This window comes from Chrysemys picta, unplaced genomic scaffold (genome assembly GCF_011386835.1).
Source record: "Chrysemys picta bellii isolate R12L10 unplaced genomic scaffold, ASM1138683v2 scaf83, whole genome shotgun sequence".
NCBI classification, from domain to species: Eukaryota; Metazoa; Chordata; order Testudines; family Emydidae; genus Chrysemys; species Chrysemys picta.
The window spans coordinates 153,691-172,639 of record NW_027052790.1 but is presented as its reverse complement, the minus strand read 5'-3'; the positions used below and the strand labels follow the sequence as shown (position 1 = coordinate 172,639).

Genomic DNA, 18,949 nt, shown 5'->3' with positions numbered 1-18,949 from the left:
CTGTACACTGAGCATCAAGCCTCCCCGAGGAGCTGGCCTGGAAGACTTCTCCCTCTTGGGCCATTGCTAAACTGCCAGTCCCACCTGCCTGGGGATCCAGCCCCTTTGAGGGCTCGGTTTGCTCATTCTGTCCCTGAGCTTTTGGCTCCGGGCCCATCTGTGGCCCCCCTGCCCACAGTAATTACACCTCAGGTCCCGTTGGTCTCCAGGGGCTGGTGGGTCAGCTCTGGTATTGGCTGTGCCTCTCAGGAGGGATTTCTCCAAGACTTCCTTCAGGGAAGCCCCTGGGTGACCCCCCCCCCCTCCCCACCTTCTGCACTGACGTGGGCCTGTCCCCCTGGGATTCCCTTCCAGTGCCCGACCTGCTAACTACAAACTCATCCGCCAGCAGCCCTGCGTGGCACAGGTCCTTCGGCCTCTTGTCTGCAAACTACATCCTCAGGTCAGGGGGGCAGAGTTCATACAGTTGCTCCAGCTCCATAATTCAATCACGTCCTCCTTGGTCTGGGCCCCGCCCCATTCACCCACTTGCGGGTGTATTTCCCAATCAGCGTGACCAGTTCCAGATAGGTCACCCCCTGGGTCTTCTGCACACTCAGGAACCTTTTCCTGTACGCCTCGGGGGGTCAGCTCAAACTTGCGCAGCAGGACTTGTTTGAACAGTTCATAGTCCCTTGCTTCCACCTCATCCATCTGGCTGAACATCTCTGTGGGTTTGGGACCCAGTAAGGGGGTGAGATGCCAAAGATGTCTGCAGGGTCAACCTGGTGCACATTGCAGACCTTCTCAAGGGCAGTGAAGAAGGCACCTCTATCATCCCCTTCCTTAAACTGTGGCAGCACTCTTATATCTGAGTTCCCTATGGGCTTAGCTAGCCTGGGCCCGTCCGCACTCACCACGGTAGGGGTCTCTCTGCTTCTCAGCTCTGCCATCGCCAGTTCATGCTGCCTCTGTCTCTGACGGTCCTCCCATTCCTTCTCATGGTCCTCCAGCTCTTTCAGTTTCTGTCCCTTTTCCAACTCCAACTGTCTCAGCTCCACCAACGGGGAACTCGGTTGGGAAGATCCCCTGCTGGTCGGAGAGATGGGCTGCCTGGCTGCTCCCAGCCTCTCTCTCAGGAACTGGCTCCTTAGAGTGATCATTCTCTTCCAACTGGGCAATCAGCTGTGTCTTGGTGAATTTTCCAAGGCGCGGCCCTCTCTCTCTCTCTGCACAGCTCTACAATGTCCTTCTTAAGGACATGGGTATAGGCCATCTCCATGCTGTTCCCAAGGGGTCATGGACTCACAGGCCTGTACTCTCTCAGCTCCCCACAATCCCTGGGAGGAACCCCTTCAGTGCGACAGCCACTCTCAGGGGTCCACTCTTTCTTGGGGGTTAAGCCGGAGGCTCCTCCGCCTCCTGGAATTGCACCTCTCAGAGCCTCCAGCATGCCCATCTCTCGCTAATCCCCCTTTGTTTTATTGCTCCCCAGTCACTTACTGCAGGATGCTCTGTCCACGGGGTGCAGTTTGATCCCACCTCTGCACCAGCTGTCCCGGAGTCACCGGGCGATGCTCTGGAACTGCTCCCTACGAAGCCAGGCAGGACTCTGGTCTAGCATGCCTCCTCTCTTTGAGCATACTGTCTCCAGGGCAAGAAGCTTACAGAGCTTCGACCTTCCTGGGTCTTACCTTGGAGCATTCAGCAGCCCCTTCCTCACCAGGCGCTTCCCGCAGCAAGTCTGCCCAGGCGAGGCTGCTGAGGAAGCCAGAGGGCCCTGCACCCCAACTCTGCAGTCAGAGGTGACTCTTAGCCAGCGTACAACAGAAGGTTTATTCGTTGACAGGAACACGGCGTAGAACAGACGTAACTATTACAAACATGTGTGCCTTTCAGCCAAGTCCATCTTGGGAATCCTGGGCCAGACGCCCTGGATTCCCCTTTTCCAGTCTCCCGAGGCAGACTGCCAGCCTCCAGCCACCTGACCTGGGACACTCCCCTTGATGCCCCTCCTCCTTCTTGGTCTCACTTCGCAGGCCAAAGGTGTCACCTGGCCGCACCCCCCTCCTGGGTCTCAGGTTACATAGATGCAAATAGCTGGGCAGTCTCACCTGCCCTGAGGGCCTCCGCAAAATCACACTCCCAATTCCCACCAGCTAAGTATTGGTGCATTACACTGGGAAACTAAGGTACACACAATATTAGTACAGGACAGTAAGACTCGCACGCAACATAACAAGATAAATAAAACCCCACTTCGTCATATCCACAGAACAAACTACAGCCTGCCTGGGATGGGTCCTTCAAGGTCATCAAACAGCTGAATGAGGTAAACTATGTAGTGAAACTGTCTAACTGGGCTCACAGCCACTGGGTGTACCATGTCAACGTGATTGAAGCCATACTTTGACAGGGAGAATTTGGTACTGGCCATCTGTGGCCAGCGGGAGGAGCAGGAAGATGACCCACTCGTGGATCTATTCCCTGAGACTGGGCCGGCCCTTCGCCGGAATCAATTCCCCTCTCAGATCAGCTAACCCCTGCCCAGTAGGCTGAGATCCGAGAGGCGCTGCTCTCCAACGAGCCTGGGCTCAGTAACCTGGCTGTCCACCAGGTGGCGACAGGAGCCCACCCCGCGGTAAGATGCTCCCCGTTCCAGGTCACTGGGAAAAAAGCCCAACCTGGAGAGAGAGGTCAAGGACATGCTGGCTATAGGGGTGGTCCAGCTGTCTTCCAGCCCTTGGGCCTCTCCCATAGTGTTGGTCCCCAAGAAGGACGGGTCAATCTGGTTTTGTGCGGATTACCGGAGGCTTAATGCCATCACCAAGTTCGATGCCTACCCCATGCCTAGGCCTGATGATCTTCTAGACGGGACGGGGAGGTGGGGGTCGTTATCTCACTACTATGGATCTCACCAAGGGCTACAGGCAAGTACCTTTTGGATCTGGATGCTGGGCAGAAATCTGCTTTTATCACCCTTCTGGGGTTATAAGAGTTCCTGGTCCTACCTTTTGGGCCTAAATGGGGCACCTGCCACCTTCCAGCGTCTGGTGGACCAGATGGCCGCCAGGCCAGAGGGGGGCGCCCGCCGATGGCCGCCAGGCCAGAGGGGGGCATCGGCGGGGGGCGCCCGCCGCCGATGGCCGCCAGGCCATCGGCGGGGGGCGCCCGCCGCCGATGGCCGGTTTCCGAAAGATGGTGCTCAGCTAGTGAGGATCTAATTCTGCCCGAAGAAACCACAGAGAACTGTATTGGACCTAAATATCCAGACTGTCTGCAGATGCGGAAAAGAACCGTGTATCAGTAGCTTACACTGAGTTTGCGTGCGGGACGTGGCATTGTCGGTTCTCACTTACACACGCCTTGTGCTCTATCTCTCTGTTTCAGACATCATGAAGCACAAGTGGAGAAGAAGGAAGTGTCAGGAATGCCATACACGGAGGAGAAAAGAAGATGGAGGACAAGGAAAGGAACTCTGGGCACAGTAACCAACCTCAAATCAGGCCTCAGGTCATGTAATTAGGCTGTAGGGGAATCTCGAGCCTCTTAATACCTTGAGCAGCGTGACCGCCCTGTAAGCTGGGTCCCGGTTTGTGCTATTGTGTCGTTTTGACATTCTGCTCCGTTATCTGGCTATTGACGGTGACTGCCCTGTCATCAGGGTGCAAGTCACCTCCCCCTGTCTTTGGAGGGGCATTGAGCTCTTTGTTAAACTGAGCAATGTGACCGCCCTGTATCTGGTGTCTGGGTCTCTGCCCTCTTGCTCATTTGGCTTTACGCCGTGCTCTGCCCCATTAGTCAGCGTGACAACCCTGTAATTAGGGTCTATGTCACAAGCCTCTCTAGGATAGGACATATTGAGCTCTTTGGTACTTTGACAGCTTGACCTTCCTGTAATTCAGGTTATGGTCTCTCCTCTTTGGCTAATGCCAGCGACCACGCTGTAATCAGGGTACAGGTTGCATCTCGCTTTTGAAATCTGGGTAATTAGAATCTTTTCCGTTATGTGGGCAGCTTGACCTCCCTGTAACTAGGGTGTGCGTCTCCGAGGCCCTCTGGGTCTCTTGGCCTCGTGCTGTCTTCACAACCTGTTGCGAACGACCGCCCTGTAATCAGGGATCGGGTCTGTGCCCTCTAGTCTTTTGGCACTTGGCCAAATGCAGCCACTGCCCTGAATGAGCACCCTGTAAACAGGGTACAGGTCTCATCTACTACTATTTCTGGCGCCCCCATGAGACTGTGTCCAGAGTTCCGGCCCATCCAACAGCGCTTCCAACATGCCTGGAATTCTGCAGCCAAGTCTCCTGCTTTCTGCTCACTTCTTGGACTCTTGGAGACCTGACATGCTATTGGTGGTACGATCCGAAAGTGAGTGTCCGCGGCGGTTTTGGACCGTTGTCGAAAGCGGTTCTCATTTACACACGCCTTGTGCTCCCTCTCTCTGATTCAGCCATCATGAAGCAGAAGTGGAGAAGAAGGCCTAACTTGTGTATTTCTCACACATTTCTAAAAGGAAGCAAACAAAACTAAATGTTCTGGCAACTGGCAGTTACTCTCCGCACTTCACAACTTTCAAACACCTACTCTACTTAAACGGTCACACCAACCAAAGTGTACCACACATTCAATATTAACTTTGTACCTATTGTGTCAGAAGTGAGAGTGTTTTTAGTAGTTGTGTCCATTGGTGGAAGTGGCAGTCGTGGTGTTTTAGTAGTCTTTTACGCTTATTGAATTCAAAGGATGATGATGTGGATGTTTTAGGTAGGTATTTTTCTGTTAAGTCTTGGTATTTGGGTAGAGGTGCAGTATTTTGTGATTATGACTGTTTTTCTGGTATTGGTTTAGTGTGAATTGTTGGCAATTTTAGATGTTTTTGTATCCGTACATTAGTAGATGTCTTTAGAGGGGAAAGCTGAGGTTGCCTGTTTGGTGCAATTTGATTGGTGTGAAAGTTAATTTCGGGTAGGTGTTTGAAAGCACTGAGGTTTGAATTTTTAGCTCAACAGGGATGCAGGACCCACCTGGCTACCTCAGTTCTTACTGTCATTCCTAATTCCAAAATCTTGGATGAAGATGACCAGGCAGAATAAAGATATCTCCAGAGACTTTCAAGAGGGTAGCATTTCTGCAGCTTTAGGGGATCCTTTAAACCTTATTGAGCGTTTCAAAGTGTAATAATTGTGGAAAACTTCCACTTCTGCCAATTCGAAGTTGAACAATGACCTGTATTAAAGGACTTACACTGGTAGTTAATTCTGTTCTGTATTAAGATGATTTTGCTAAAATCGCCACTTTCTGATGTGTGAAATGAATTATCTAGGTCTGATTATACCTATTTGATAAAAGTGTGATAACGACCCCATGTTAAATGCATGGATTGAACTTTGATTGTCATATCACATTGCTTTGCTTTCTGTAACTCCTTATTTATGAATGTATTTGTTACTATTTATGTAATTCAATTAATAAAATGTATACATTCAAGTATAGTCTCAGTTCTTTCTTTGGCTAAACAAAAAGGAATCTGATAAACTTGTGAAGAATTTTGGTATTGTTACGTTTAATTTAATTAACATCTTTTTACCCTTTTCAGGCGGTCGTTGGAAGTAACTACCCTGTAGTGGTGCAAGTTTGATTTTTCTCTTGGATCACACGTTTTGGGCAGACTGCAGTGTGATCTTGAGAATGGAGATCGCACTGCCACTTAGGTGCATAAGGTTGCCCTCCTAAAGCTTCTAAGGTGCACAAGAATAGGCCTTTGTTTGGTTCCTTCACTGTTCCCAGGCTTATAGATTGCTTGAGAGCTGCAGGCCCTAGAGCTCACTTCCTGAGCACAATATATGATTGTGGCTATGATAAGATTGGACTAAAACTAGCAAGGTCCCGTGGTTTCTGCACCTTTCCCGTTCAGACATTTTTTAAAAAGTAGATTAATGTAATATTTTTATATTTAATTCAATCCCAAGTTTCTCAGAAATTGACTTTTACGGTGCACTCAATTTTCAATATGCTAATACATGTGAGGTAGTGTGGTCTAGTGGTTTAGAGCACTGGCCTGGGATTCAGGCGACCTGGTTTCTATTCCTGCCTCTGCTGCTGGGTCACTGGCTGTCCTTGGGTCACTTGGTGGTCACTTTGCCTCCCTGTGCCAGTGTCCCCCTCCATTTAAAAAAAAAAGTGGGGGAGGGGAGATGATTGTACTGACCTCATTTGTAAAGTGTTTTGAGATCTACAAGCACTAAACAGAATTTTTACTGGGTGCATGAAGATATAATTCACTATGGAGGCATTAATTTTGCTAATGCTGTGAAGAAAACTCTCTTGTGCATAATGAATTGAAACAGCCTCTCTCTCTTTGCATTTGTTAATTCATTTCTCCTATACCAGGTGCTTTTTGTTCCATTGAAATATGCATGGGGATGTGCTTTTTATTTATTACCCTTGCCCTATGATTTATTATTCAAAAGTGGGCAACTTGGAAAGCAAATACTCAATATTAGGTGATTGTTCGCCTGCTGTAGAAAAAGCCCGTGAAGAAGTGTGCAGCAGCTGCAGTTACACTAGGGGAACTCCATGACTTCAATAGATTCAATAGTCGTCTTTTCTCTGTTTACAGGTACTCTGACATGCCCCTTTCCCCCTTCACTTAAACCCAATTCAGAGGCAGCTGATGAGTCGCAGGTGCACTGGCTTCTTCCTTCTTAGAGGATGAATGGCACGCTATGAGAGACCTGAAACCCGATGGTATGATGATGAGGGCTCTAATTCAGCAAAGTACCATTCTAGCATACCTCAGCCAGAGTCATCATGCGTACCTAGAAAAAGAAAGGGCTTCCACAGCTAAACAAAAGATCTGTCAGGACTGACTATTCAATAGAATAGGTTGCTGCTAGTTAACCTGGTGTAAAGTTGGTTAAACCTCTCAAAGACTGCATTGGTGCAGGTTGCATTTCCACTGAATAATTACCATACCTTCTGCCTATTTAAAAATTATCTTCCCTGCTGTTTGATTTGTCTATAATGGCCTTATTGTTAAAACTATTGTGTCGTGTTGCTCTCCACTGCTAATTAGCGGAGCTTGTTAGAAAAAAACAATTGCCAGAGTTTGCTCTTTTGTTGAAATTGAAACACACTGCAGGACTGTGTCAATTCTGACAGAATCCACCAGAAACCAAGCATGTTTCCAATGGAACTTTGCCGGCCAGGCAAAATTCCATCAGAAACTTGCTTGGCTTCCTGACAGCTCAGCTGCCGGGCTCCTTGATAGACCATGTGGCACGCTGCTGGGGAACCTGGGTTTCCAGGCTCCCAGCTCCTCAGCTGCCTGCCTGGTGGGCTGATGGGAAGCTGGGAGCCTGAAAGTTGCGGGAGCCCCAGCTGCCAGGCTCGTGACTCCTCGCCAGGTAGGGCTCTTAGGGTCCATGGCTCCAGGACAGCCCACCAGGTGTGCTACCGTGGAGCTAGGTCTTGTAAGGCTCCAAGGGTCTCCAGCTCTGGGGCAGCCTACAAGGCTGCTTTAGAGCTCAGTGGAGATCAGCAATTCCATTTCACACAGAATTTCAAAATTTTTGAATATGATTCCAAATCAGAATGAAATCTGATTTTGAAATAGCAAACTCCTCTACAAAATAGAATTACCGTTCTCCCCCCAGTTCTTTCCGACTGTGATACTAGTGGGGCCTTGTAATGAATGAAATCCTGTCTTACTGCTTCCCACATCTTTCCCCCTGTTATTTTTCTCCTTTCATCCCTGTGGAAACAAATATTTCCCTTTCCTATATTCTTCCGGTGTGTGTGTGTGTGTGTTCACTCTGGCGGGGTTGGAACAGATGCCCCTGGGGTAGAAGGATCTTTCCCTGCTGCGTTCCCGCGTGGCCCTTTTCTTGGTCAGAGCTGCCTGCAGAGCAGACTCCATCTTGGCTATGAGGATGCTAAAGATACATAAACATAAACATAAAGGCTGTGGTGACTCTGAAGGGGGTGGGTCAGAGCCTGGGTGGGAAACACTGAGGTGACTCTGAACTGGGGATGGGGAGGTGAGAGCTGGATGGGAAACACTGAGGTGAATCTGAAGTGGTTGGGGAGCGGGGGTCACAGCATGGGCAGGAAAGTCTGTGGTGACTCTAAAGGGGGGTAAGGTCGGAGCATTGGCAGTAAAGGCTGAGGTAACTCCGAAAGAGTCGGGGGTCGGAGCCTGGGCAGGAAAGTCTGAGGTGGCACAGGAGGAGGAGTCCAGCACTTGGGTGGGAAACGCTGAGGTGACCCTAAGGGGGTGGGGAGGTGAGAGCCTGGGCAGGAAATGCTGTGGTGATTCTGAAGAGGGGGAGGTGTCAGAGCGTGGGCTGGAAAGGCTGAGGTGATTCTGAAGGGGCTGGGTCAGAGCCTGGGTGGGAAAAGCTGAGGTGACCCTAAGAGGGTGGAGAGGTTGGAGCCTGGGCGAGAAATGCTGTGGTGATTCTGAAGAGGGGGAGGTGTCAGAGCGTGGGCTGGAAAGGCTGAGGTGACTCTGAACGGGCTGGGTCAGAGCCTGGGCGGGAAAGGCTCAGGTGACTCTGAAGTGGGTGGGTCAGAGCCTGGGTGGGAAAAGCTGAGGTGACTCTGAAAGAGTTGGGGTCGGAGCCTGGGCAGGAAAGTCTGAGGTGGCAGAGGTGGAGGAGGAGTCCAGCATTTGGGCGGGAAACGCTGAGGGGAGGTGGGAGCCTGGGCGGGAAATGCTGTGGTGATTCTGAAGAGGGGGAGGTGTCAGAGCGTGGGCTGGAAAGGCTGAGGTGACTCTGAAGGGGCTGGGTCAGAGCCTGGGTGGGAAAAGCTGAGGTGACCCTAAGAGGGTGGAGAGGTTGGAGCCTGGGCGGGAAATGCTGTGGTGATTCTGAAGAGTGGGAGGTGTCAGAGCCTGGGCAAGAAAACACTGAGGTGACTCTGAAGGGGCTGGGTCAGAGCCTGGGCGGGAAAGGCTGAGGTGACTCTGAAGGGGCTGTGTCAGAGCCTGGGTGGGAAAAGCTGAGGTGACTCTGAAAGAGTTGGGGTCGGAGCCTGGGCAGGAAAGTCTGAGGTGGCAGAGGAGTAGGAGTCCAGCACTTGGGTGGGAAAAGCTGAGGTGACCCTAATGGGGTGGGGAGGTGGGAGCCTGGGTGGGAAATGCTGTGGTGATTCTGAAGAGGGAGAGGTGTCAGAGCATGGGCTGGAAAGGCTGAGGTGACTCTGAAGTGGGTGGGATCAGAGCCAGGGTGGAAAAGGCTCAGGTGACTCTGAAAGGGTGGGTTGGAGCCGGGCAGGAAAGGCTGTGGTGACTCTGAATGGTGAGGGTCAGAGCCTGGGTCGGAAACGCTGAGGTGACTCTAAGAGGGGGAGGGTTGGAGCCTGGGAGGGAAATGCTGTGGTGACTCTGAAGAGGGGGTGAGGTCAGAGCATTGGCGGGAAAGGCTGAGGTAACTCCGAAAGAGTCGGGGGTCGGAGCCTGGGCAGGAAAGTCTGAGGTGGCACAGGAGGAGGAGTCCAGCACTTGGGTGGGAAACGCTGAGGTGACCCTAAGGGGGTGGGGAGGTGGGAGCCTGGGCGGGAAATGCTGTGGTGATTCTGAAGAGGGGGAGGTGTCAGAGCGTGGGCTGGAAAGGCTGAGGTGACTCTGAAGGGGCTGGGTCAGAGCCTGGGTGGGAAAAGCTGAGGTGACCCTAAGAGGGTGGAGAGGTTGGAGCCTGGGAGAGAAATGCTGTGGTGATTCTGAAGAGGGGGAGGTGTCAGAGCGTGGGCTGGAAAGGCTGAGGTGACTCTGAACGGGCTGGGTCAGAGCCTGGGCGGGAAAGGCTCAGGTGACTCTGAAGTGGGTGGGTCAGAGCCAGGGTGGGAAAGGCTGTGGTGACTCTGAATTGCGGGGGGTTGCAGAGCCTGGATGGGAAAATCTGTGGTGACTCTTAACGGGGGTGGGTTCGGAGCCTGGGTAACACCAGAGGAGGAACCTGGAGTCTGGGCAGGAAAGTCTGAGGTGGCTGGGGAGGAGGAGTCCGGCACTTGGGTGGGAAAAGCTGAGGTGACCCTAAGGGGGTGGGGAGGTTGGAGCCTGGGCGGGAAATGTTGTGGTGATTCTGAAGAGTGGGAGGTGTCAGAGCCTGGGCAAGAAAACACTGAGGTGACTCTGAAATGCGGGTGGGGGCGGGGTGAGAGCCTGGATGGGAAACACTGAGGTGAATCTGAAGTGGTTGGGGAAGGGGAGTCAGAGCCTGGGCGCGAAAGTCTGTGGTGACTCTGAATGGGGTGGGTCAGAGCCTGGGCGGGAAACACTGAGGTGACCCTAATGGGGGGAGGGTTCGGAGCCTGGGCGGGAAATGCTGTGGAGACTCTGAATTGCGGGGGGTGTCAGAGCCTGGGCAGGAAAGGCTGAGGTGTCTCTGAAGGGGTGGGCCGGAATGGCTGAGGTGATGCAGGAGGAGGAGCTCAGCGCGAAAGATTTGGTACTTTTCTGACTCAGGAGGGGAAAATCTTATCTGAGAGTTGTGGAGTTGTTGTAAGGGTGTCTGACTAACACATGCTTCTGTGCTCCCTCTCTCTGTTTCAGGCATCTTCAAACACAAGTGGACAAGAAGAAAGGTTGAGGAATGTCAAGCCAAGGGGAAGAAAGAAGAGAAGTCACTGAAGCTGGAGGCAAAGGAAAGGGACTCTGGGCACAGTAAACTGCCTGTAATCAGGCCTCCAGTCATCTTATTACACTGTATGGGGATCTCAAGCCTTTTAATCCCTTGAATAGTATGACCCCCCTGTAAATAAGCAGGATCCAGGTCTTATGCCTTTTCCCTTTTTTTTTGGAGGGGAGGAAGATTGGTCAAGTTTAACACTGTGGGTCAAGTGACCTACTGCAGTGAGCTCTCTTTCTGTTCTGGGAAGTCCCCCTTTCTTTTGTATGTATGTGTATGTGAGTGCATGTGATACAAATGGGTGTGAACATCTGCATTTATTTATTTATTTTGAGTTCTTTCAGTTAAATCACTGCAGTGCTTTTTCTTTACTCTCCTCAGAATTGGAAAAAGAGCTGAATGTGTATTAATATATTTATCCTCCTCCTCCACACAAAAGGGAACAGTAAAAGCTCAGATATCATCTTTTAGTGCATAGGAGAATCTCTCTCCACTTCTGCTTTCTTTAGGTTGAATTCCTATTAGTGGGTTGATGGCAATGAATGGCCTTTAATGAGCGTGATTTAGGTCAAAGGAAGTAAAGCATGTGCTAGAACCTGGACAACATGACCACTCTGTATCAAGGATTTTGGTACCTGCCCTTCATTCTTTTGACAGCATGCCACATCAGCAGGTTGCTGGAAGGCCTCATTTTGTAATGAGGGGAGAGACTGAGTCTCTCTCTCTTCTGGGGGGTATCGATCTCTGTGGAAACCTACGAAGACTGACCGCCCTGTAAACTGGGTCCCGGTATGTGCCATTGTGTCCTTCTGACATTCTGCTGGGTTATCTGGCTAGTGTGAGTGACTGCCCTGTAATCAGAATGCCAGTCACCTCCCTCTGTCTTTGGAGGGGCATTGAGCTCTTTGTTAAACTGAGCAATGTGACCGCCCTGTATCTGGGGTCCGGGTCTCTGCCCTCTTGCTCATTTGGCTTTACGCCGTGCTCTGCCCCATTAGTCAGCGTGACAACCCTGTAATTAGGGTCTATGTCACAAGCCTCTCTAGGATGGGACATATTGAGCTCTTTGGTACTTTGACAGCTTGACCTTCCTGTAAATCAGGTTATGGTCTCCCCTATTTGGCTAATGCCAGTGACCACCCTGTAATCAGGGAACAGGTTGCATCTCGCTTTTGAAATCTGGGGGATTAGAATCTAGACCATAACATGGGCAGCTTGACCTCCCTGTAACTAGGGTTTGCGTCTCCGAGGCCCTTTGGGTCTCCGTTAACAGGTTGGTGAATGTGACTGCCCTGTAATCAGGGTGCAAGTCACCTCCCCCTGTCTTTGGAGGGGCATTGAGCTCTTTGTTCAACTGAGCAATGTGACCGCCCTGTAACTGGGGTCCGGGTCTCTGCCCTCTTGCTCTTCTGGCTTTACGCCGTGCTCTGCCCCATTAGTCAGCGTGACATCCCTGTAATTAGGGTCCATGTCACAAGCCTCTCTAGGATGGGACATATCCAGCTCTTTGGTACTTTGACAGCTTGACCTTCCTGTAATTCAGGTTATGGTCTCTCCTCTTTGGCTAATGCCAGCGACCACCCTGTAATCAGGGTACAGGTTGGACGTTGCTTTTGAAATCTGGGTAATTAGAATCATTTCCGTTACGTGGGCAGCTTGACCTCCCTGTAACTAGGGTGTGCGTCTCCGAGGCCCTCTGGGTCTCTTGGCCTCGTGCTGTCTTCACAGCCTGCTGCCAACGACCGCCCTGTAATCAGGGATCTGGTCTTTGCCCTCTAGTCTCTTGGCACTTGGCCAAATGCAGCCACTGCCCTGAATGAGCACCCTGTAAACAGGGTACAGGTCTCATCTGCTACTATTTATGGCACGCCCATGACACTGTGTCCAGAGTTCCGGCCCTTCAAACAGCGCTTCCAACTTGCCTGGAATTCTGCAGCCAAGTCTTCTGCTTTCTACTCACTTTTTGGACTCTTGCAGATCTGACATGCTACTGGTGGTAAGATCCGAAAGGGAGTGTCTGGGGCTGTTTTGGACTAAGTCATTCCAGGCAGTATACCTTGTCACATTGATTTAGGAATACTTGTCAATTAATTCCTTACCCCCCTTCATCATTTTATTCCTCCTGATTTTGTATGGAGGTTGCCTGGTGAAATAATTGTCAAGGGGAAATCTGGAGATTGTGGCTTTAGAGGGGAATGGGCCCAGTAGTTTTCTCACCCAGTGCAGCTTGGGAGGAGCGGGAAATCCTTCTGGAAATGTCTGAGGACCACAAAGAACTGTCTTGGACCTAAATATCCAGACTGTCTGCAGATGTGAAAAGGAACAGTGTATCAGTAGATTACACTGAGTTTACGTGCAGGACATGGCATTGTCGGTTCTCACTTACACACGCCTTGTGCTCTCTCTCTCTGTTTCAGACATCATGAAGCAAAAGTGGAGAAGAAGGAAGTGTCAGGAATGCCACACACAGAGGAGAAAAGAAGATGGAGGAAAAGGAAAGGAACTCTGGGCACAGTAACCAACCTCAAATCAGGCCTCAGGTCATGTAATTAGACTGTAGGGGAATCTCGAGCCTCTTAATACCTTGAGCAGCGTGACCGCCCTGTAAGCTGGGTCCCGGTCTGTGCTATTGTGTCGTTTTGACATTCTGCTCCGTTATCTGGCTATTGAGGGTGACTGCCCTGTAATCAGGGTGCAAGTCACCTCCCTCTGTCTTTGGAGGGGCATTGAGCTCTTTGTTAAACTGAGCAATGTGACCGCCCTGTATCTGGGGTCCGGGTCTCTGCCATCTTGCTCATTTGGCTTTACGCCGTGCTCTGCCCCATTAGTCAGCGTGACAACCCTGTAATTAGGGTCTATGTCACAAGCCTCTCTAGGATGGGACATATCGAGCTCTTTGGTACTTTGACAGCTTGACCTTCCTGTAAATCAGGTTATGGTCTCCCCTATTTGGCTAATGCCAGCGACCACCCTGTAATCAGGGTACAGGTTGCATCTCGCTTTTGAAATCTGGGGGATTAGAATCTAGACCATAACATGGGCAGCTTGACCTCCCTGTAACTAGGGTTTGCGTCTCCGAGGCCCTTTGGGTCTCCGTTAACAGGTTGGTGAATGTGACTGCCCTGTAATCAGGGTGCAAGTCACCTCCCACTGTCTTTGGAGGGGCATTGAGCTCTTTGTTCAACTGAGCAATGTGACCGCCCTGTAACTGGGGTCTGGGTCTCTGCCCTCTTGCTCATTTCGCTTTACGCCGTGCTCTGCCCCATTAGTCAGCGTGACATCCCTGTAATTAGGGTCCATGTCACAAGCCTCTCTAGGATGGGACATATCGAGCTCTTTGGTACTTTGACAGCTTGACCTTCCTGTAAATCAGGTTATGGTCTCCCCTATTTGGCTAATGCCAGCGACCACCCTGTAATCAGGGTACAGGTTGCATCTCGCTTTTGAAATCTGGGGGATTAGAATCTAGACCATAACATGGGCAGCTTGACCTCCCTGTAACTAGGGTTTGCGTCTCCGAGGCCCTTTGGGTCTCCGTTAACAGGTTGGTGAATGTGACTGCCCTGTAATCAGGGTGCAAGTCACCTCCCCCTGTCTTTGGAGGGGCATTGAGCTCTTTGTTAAACTGAGCAATGTGACCGCCCTGTAACTGGGGTCTGGGTCTCTGCCCTCTTGCTGATTTGGCTTTACGCCGTGCTCTGCCCCATTAGTCAGCGTGACATCCCTGTAATTAGGGTCCATGTCACAAGCCTCTCTAGGATGGGACATATCGAGCTCTTTGGTACTTTGACAGCTTGACCTTCCTGTAATTCAGGTTATGGTCTCCCCTATTTGGCTAATGCCAGCGACCACCCTGTAATCAGGGTACAGGTTGCATCTCGCTTTTGAAATCTGGGGGATTAGAATCATGTCCATAACATGGGCAGCTTGACCTCCCTGTAACTAGGGTGTGCGTCTCCGAGGCCCTCTGGGTCTCTTGGCCTCGTGCTGTCTTCACAGCCTGCTGCCAACGACCGCCCTGTAATCAGGGATCTGGTCTTTGCCCTCTAGTCTCTTGGCATTTGGCCAAATGCAGCCACTGCTCTGAATGAGCACCCTGTAAACAGGGTACAGGTCTCATCTGCTACTATTTATGGCACGCCCATGACACTGTGTCCAGAGTTCCGGCCCTTCAAACAGCGCTTCCAACTTGCCTGGAATTCTGCAGCCAAGTCTTCTGCTTTCTACTCACTTTTTGGACTCTTGGAGATCTGACATGCTACTGGTGGTAAGATCCGAAAGGGAGTGTCTGGGGCTGTTTTGGACTAAGTCATTCCAGGCAGTATACCTTGTCACATTGATTTAGGAATACTTGTCAATTAATTCCTTACCCCCCTTCATCATTTTATTCCTCCTGATTTTGTATGGAGGTTGCCTGGTGAAATAATTGTCAAGGGGAAATCTGGAGATTGTGGCTTTAGAGGGGAATGGGCCCAGTAGTTTTCTCACCCAGTGCAGCTTGGGAGGAGCGGGAAATGCTTCTGGAAATGTCTGAGGACCACAAAGAACTGTCTTGGACCTAAATATCCAGACTGTCTGCAGATGCGAAAAGGAACAGTGTATCAGTAGATTACACTGAGTTTGCGTGCAGGACATGGCATTGTCGGTTCTCACTTACACACGCCTTGTGCTCTCTCTCTCTGTTTCAGACCTCATGAAGCAAAAGTGGAGAAGAAGGAAGTGTCAGGAATGCCACACACAGAGGAGAAAAGAAGATGGAGGAAAAGGAAAGGAACTCTGGGCACAGTAACCAACCTCAAATCAGGCCTCAGGTCATGTAATTAGACTGTAGGGGAATCTCGAGCCTCTTAATACCTTGAGCAGCGTGACCGCCCTGTAAGCTGGGTCCCGGTCTGTGCTATTGTGTCGTTTTGACATTCTGCTCCGTTATCTGGCTATTGAGGGTGACTGCCCTGTAATCAGGGTGCAAGTCACCTCCCTCTGTCTTTGGAGGGGCATTGAGCTCTTTGTTAAACTGAGCAATGTGACCGCCCTGTATCTGGGGTCCGGGTCTCTGCCATCTTGCTCATTTGGCTTTACGCCGTGCTCTGCCCCATTAGTCAGCGTGACAACCCTGTAATTAGGGTCTATGTCACAAGCCTCTCTAGGATGGGACATATCGAGCTCTTTGGTACTTTGACAGCTTGACCTTCCTGTAAATCAGGTTATGGTCTCCCCTATTTGGCTAATGCCAGCGACCACCCTGTAATCAGGGTACAGGTTGCATCTCGCTTTTGAAATCTGGGGGATTAGAATCTAGACCATAACATGGGCAGCTTGACCTCCCTGTAACTAGGGTTTGCGTCTCCGAGGCCCTTTGGGTCTCCGTTAACAGGTTGGTGAATGTGACTGCCCTGTAATCAGGGTGCAAGTCACCTCCCCCTGTCTTTGGAGGGGCATTGAGCTCTTTGTTCAACTGAGCAATGTGACCGCCCTGTAACTGGGGTCTGGGTCTCTGCCCTCTTGCTCATTTGGCTTTACGCCGTGCTCTGCCCCATTAGTCAGCGTGACAACCCTGTAATTAGGGTCTATGTCACAAGCCTCTCTAGGATGGGACATATCGAGCTCTTTGGTACTTTGACAGCTTGACCTTCCTGTAAATCAGGTTATGGTCTCCCCTATTTGGCTAATGCCAGCGACCACCCTGTAATCAGGGTACAGGTTGCATCTCGCTTTTGAAATCTGGGGGATTAGAATCTAGACCATAACATGGGCAGCTTGACCTCCCTGTAACTAGGGTTTGCGTCTCTGAGGCCCTCTGGGTCTCTTGGCCTCGTGCTGTCTTCACAGCCTGCTGCCAACGACCGCCCTGTAATCAGGGATCTGGTCTTTGCCCTCTAGTCTCTTGGCATTTGGCCAAATGCAGCCACTGCCCTGAATGAGCACCCTGTAAACAGGGTACAGGTCTCATCTGCTACTATTTATGGCACGCCCATGACACTGTGTCCAGAGTTCCGGCCCTTCAAACAGCGCTTCCAACTTGCCTGGAATTCTGCAGCCAAGTCTTCTGCTTTCTACTCACTTTTTGGACTCTTGGAGATCTGACATGCTACTGGTGGTAAGATCCGAAAGGGAGTGTCTGGGGCTGTTTTGGACTAAGTCATTCCAGGCAGTATACCTTGTCACATTGATTTAGGAATACTTGTCAATTAATTCCTTACCCCCCTTCATCATTTTATTCCTCCTGATTTTGTATGGAGGTTGCCTGGTGAAATAATTGTCAAGGGGAAATCTGGAGATTGTGGCTTTAGAGGGGAATGGGCCCAGTAGTTTTCTCACCCAGTGCAGCTTGGAAGGAGCGGGAAATGCTTCTGGAAATGTCTGAGGACCACAAAGAACTGTCTTGGACCTAAATATCCAGACTGTCTGCAGATGCGAAAAGGAACAGTGTATCAGTAGATTACACTGAGTTTGCGTGCAGGACATGGCATTGTCGGTTCTCACTTACACACGCCTTGTGCTCTCTCTCTCTGTTTCAGACCTCATGAAGCAAAAGTGGAGAAGAAGGAAGTGTCAGGAATGCCACACACAGAGGAGAAAAGAAGATGGAGGAAAAGGAAAGGAACTCTGGGCACAGTAACCAACCTCAAATCAGGCCTCAGGTCATGTAATTAGACTGTAGGGGAATCTCGAGCCTCTTAATACCTTGAGCAGCGTGACCGCCCTGTAAGCTGGGTCCCGGTCTGTGCTATTGTGTCGTTTTGACATTCTGCTCCGTTATCTGGCTATTGAGGGTGACTGCCCTGTAATCAGGGTGCAAGTCACCTCCCTCTGTCTTTGGAGGGGCATTGAGCTCTTTGTTAAACTGAGCAATGTGACCGCCCTGTATCTGGGGTCCGGGTCTCTGCCATCTTGCTCATTTGGCTTTACGCCGTGCTCTGCCCCATTAGTCAGCGTGACAACCCTGTAATTAGGGTCTATGTCACAAGCCTCTCTAGGATGGGACATATCGAGCTCTTTGGTACTTTGACAGCTTGACCTTCCTGTAAATCAGGTTATGGTCTCCCCTATTTGGCTAATGCCAGCGACCACCCTGTAATCAGGGTACAGGTTGCATCTCGCTTTTGAAATCTGGGGGATTAGAATCTAGACCATAACATGGGCAGCTTGACCTCCCTGTAACTAGGGTTTGCGTCTCCGAGGCCCTTTGGGTCTCCGTTAACAGGTTGGTGAATGTGACTGCCCTGTAATCAGGGTGCAAGTCACCTCCCCCTGTCTTTGGAGGGGCATTGAGCTCTTTGTTCAACTGAGCAATGTGACCGCCCTGTAACTGGGGTCTGGGTCTCTGCCCTCTTGCTCATTTGGCTTTACGCCGTGCTCTGCCCCATTAGTCAGCGTGACAAACCTGTAATTAGGGTCCATGTCACAAGCCTCTCTAGGATGGGACATATCGAGCTCTTTGGTACTTTGACAGCTTGACCTTCCTGTAATTCAGGTTATGGTCTCCCCTATTTGGCTAATGCCAGCGACCACCCTGTAATCAGGGTACAGGTTGCATCTCGCTTTTGAAATCTGGGGGATTAGAATCATGTCCATAACATGGGCAGCTTGACCTCCCTGTAACTAGGGTGTGCGTCTCCGAGGCCCTCTGGGTCTCTTGGCCTCGTGCTGTCTTCACAGCCTGCTGCCAACGACCGCCCTGTAATCAGGGATCTGGTCTTTGCCCTCTAGTCTCTTGGCACTTGGCCAAATGCAGCCACTGCCCTGAATGAGCACCCTGTAAACAGGGTACAGGTCTCATCTGCTACTATTTATGGCACCCCCATGACACTGTGTCCAGAGTTCCGGCTCCTCAAACAGCGCTTCCAACTTGCCTGGAATTCTGCAACCAAGTCTCCTGCTTTCTACTCACTTTTTGGACTCTTGGAGATCTGACATGCTACTGGTGGTAAGATCCGAAAGGGAGTGTCTGGGGCTGTTTTGGACTAAGTCATTCCAGGCAGTATACCTTGTCACATTGATTTAGGAATACTTGTCAACTAATTCCTTACCCTCCTTCATCATTTTATTCCTCCTGATTTTGTATGGAGGCTGCCTGGTGAAATAATTGTCAAGGGGAAATCTGGAGATTGTGGCTTTAGAGGGGAATGGGCCCAGTAGTTTTCTCACCCAGTGCAGCTTGGGAGGAGCAGGAAATGCTTGTGGAAGTGTCTGAGGACCACAAAGAACTGTCTTGGACCTAAATATCCAGACTGTCTGCAGATGCGGAAAGGAACAGTGTATCAGTAGATTACACTGAGTTTGCGTGCGGGACATGGCATTGTCGGTTCTCACTTACACACGCCTTGTGCTCTCTC

The 18,949-nt window shown here is 50.7% G+C and overlaps 2 long non-coding RNA genes across 2 annotated transcripts; both read left to right on the top strand.

The window, feature by feature from the left end:
* The first annotated feature begins 1,139 nt into the window (after positions 1 to 1,139).
* Positions 1,140 to 11,443, top strand: LOC135977971 (uncharacterized). Its single transcript, XR_010595390.1, has 3 exons — positions 1,140 to 2,311; positions 3,370 to 6,729; positions 10,538 to 11,443. It is a non-coding gene; the product is annotated as an uncharacterized LOC135977971 (long non-coding RNA).
* Positions 11,444 to 13,041: 1,598 nt separating this feature from the next.
* Positions 13,042 to 17,784, top strand: LOC135977975 (uncharacterized). Its single transcript, XR_010595393.1, has 3 exons — positions 13,042 to 14,880; positions 15,302 to 16,710; positions 17,132 to 17,784. It is a non-coding gene; the product is annotated as an uncharacterized LOC135977975 (long non-coding RNA).
* The last annotated feature ends 1,165 nt before the right edge of the window (positions 17,785 to 18,949 follow it).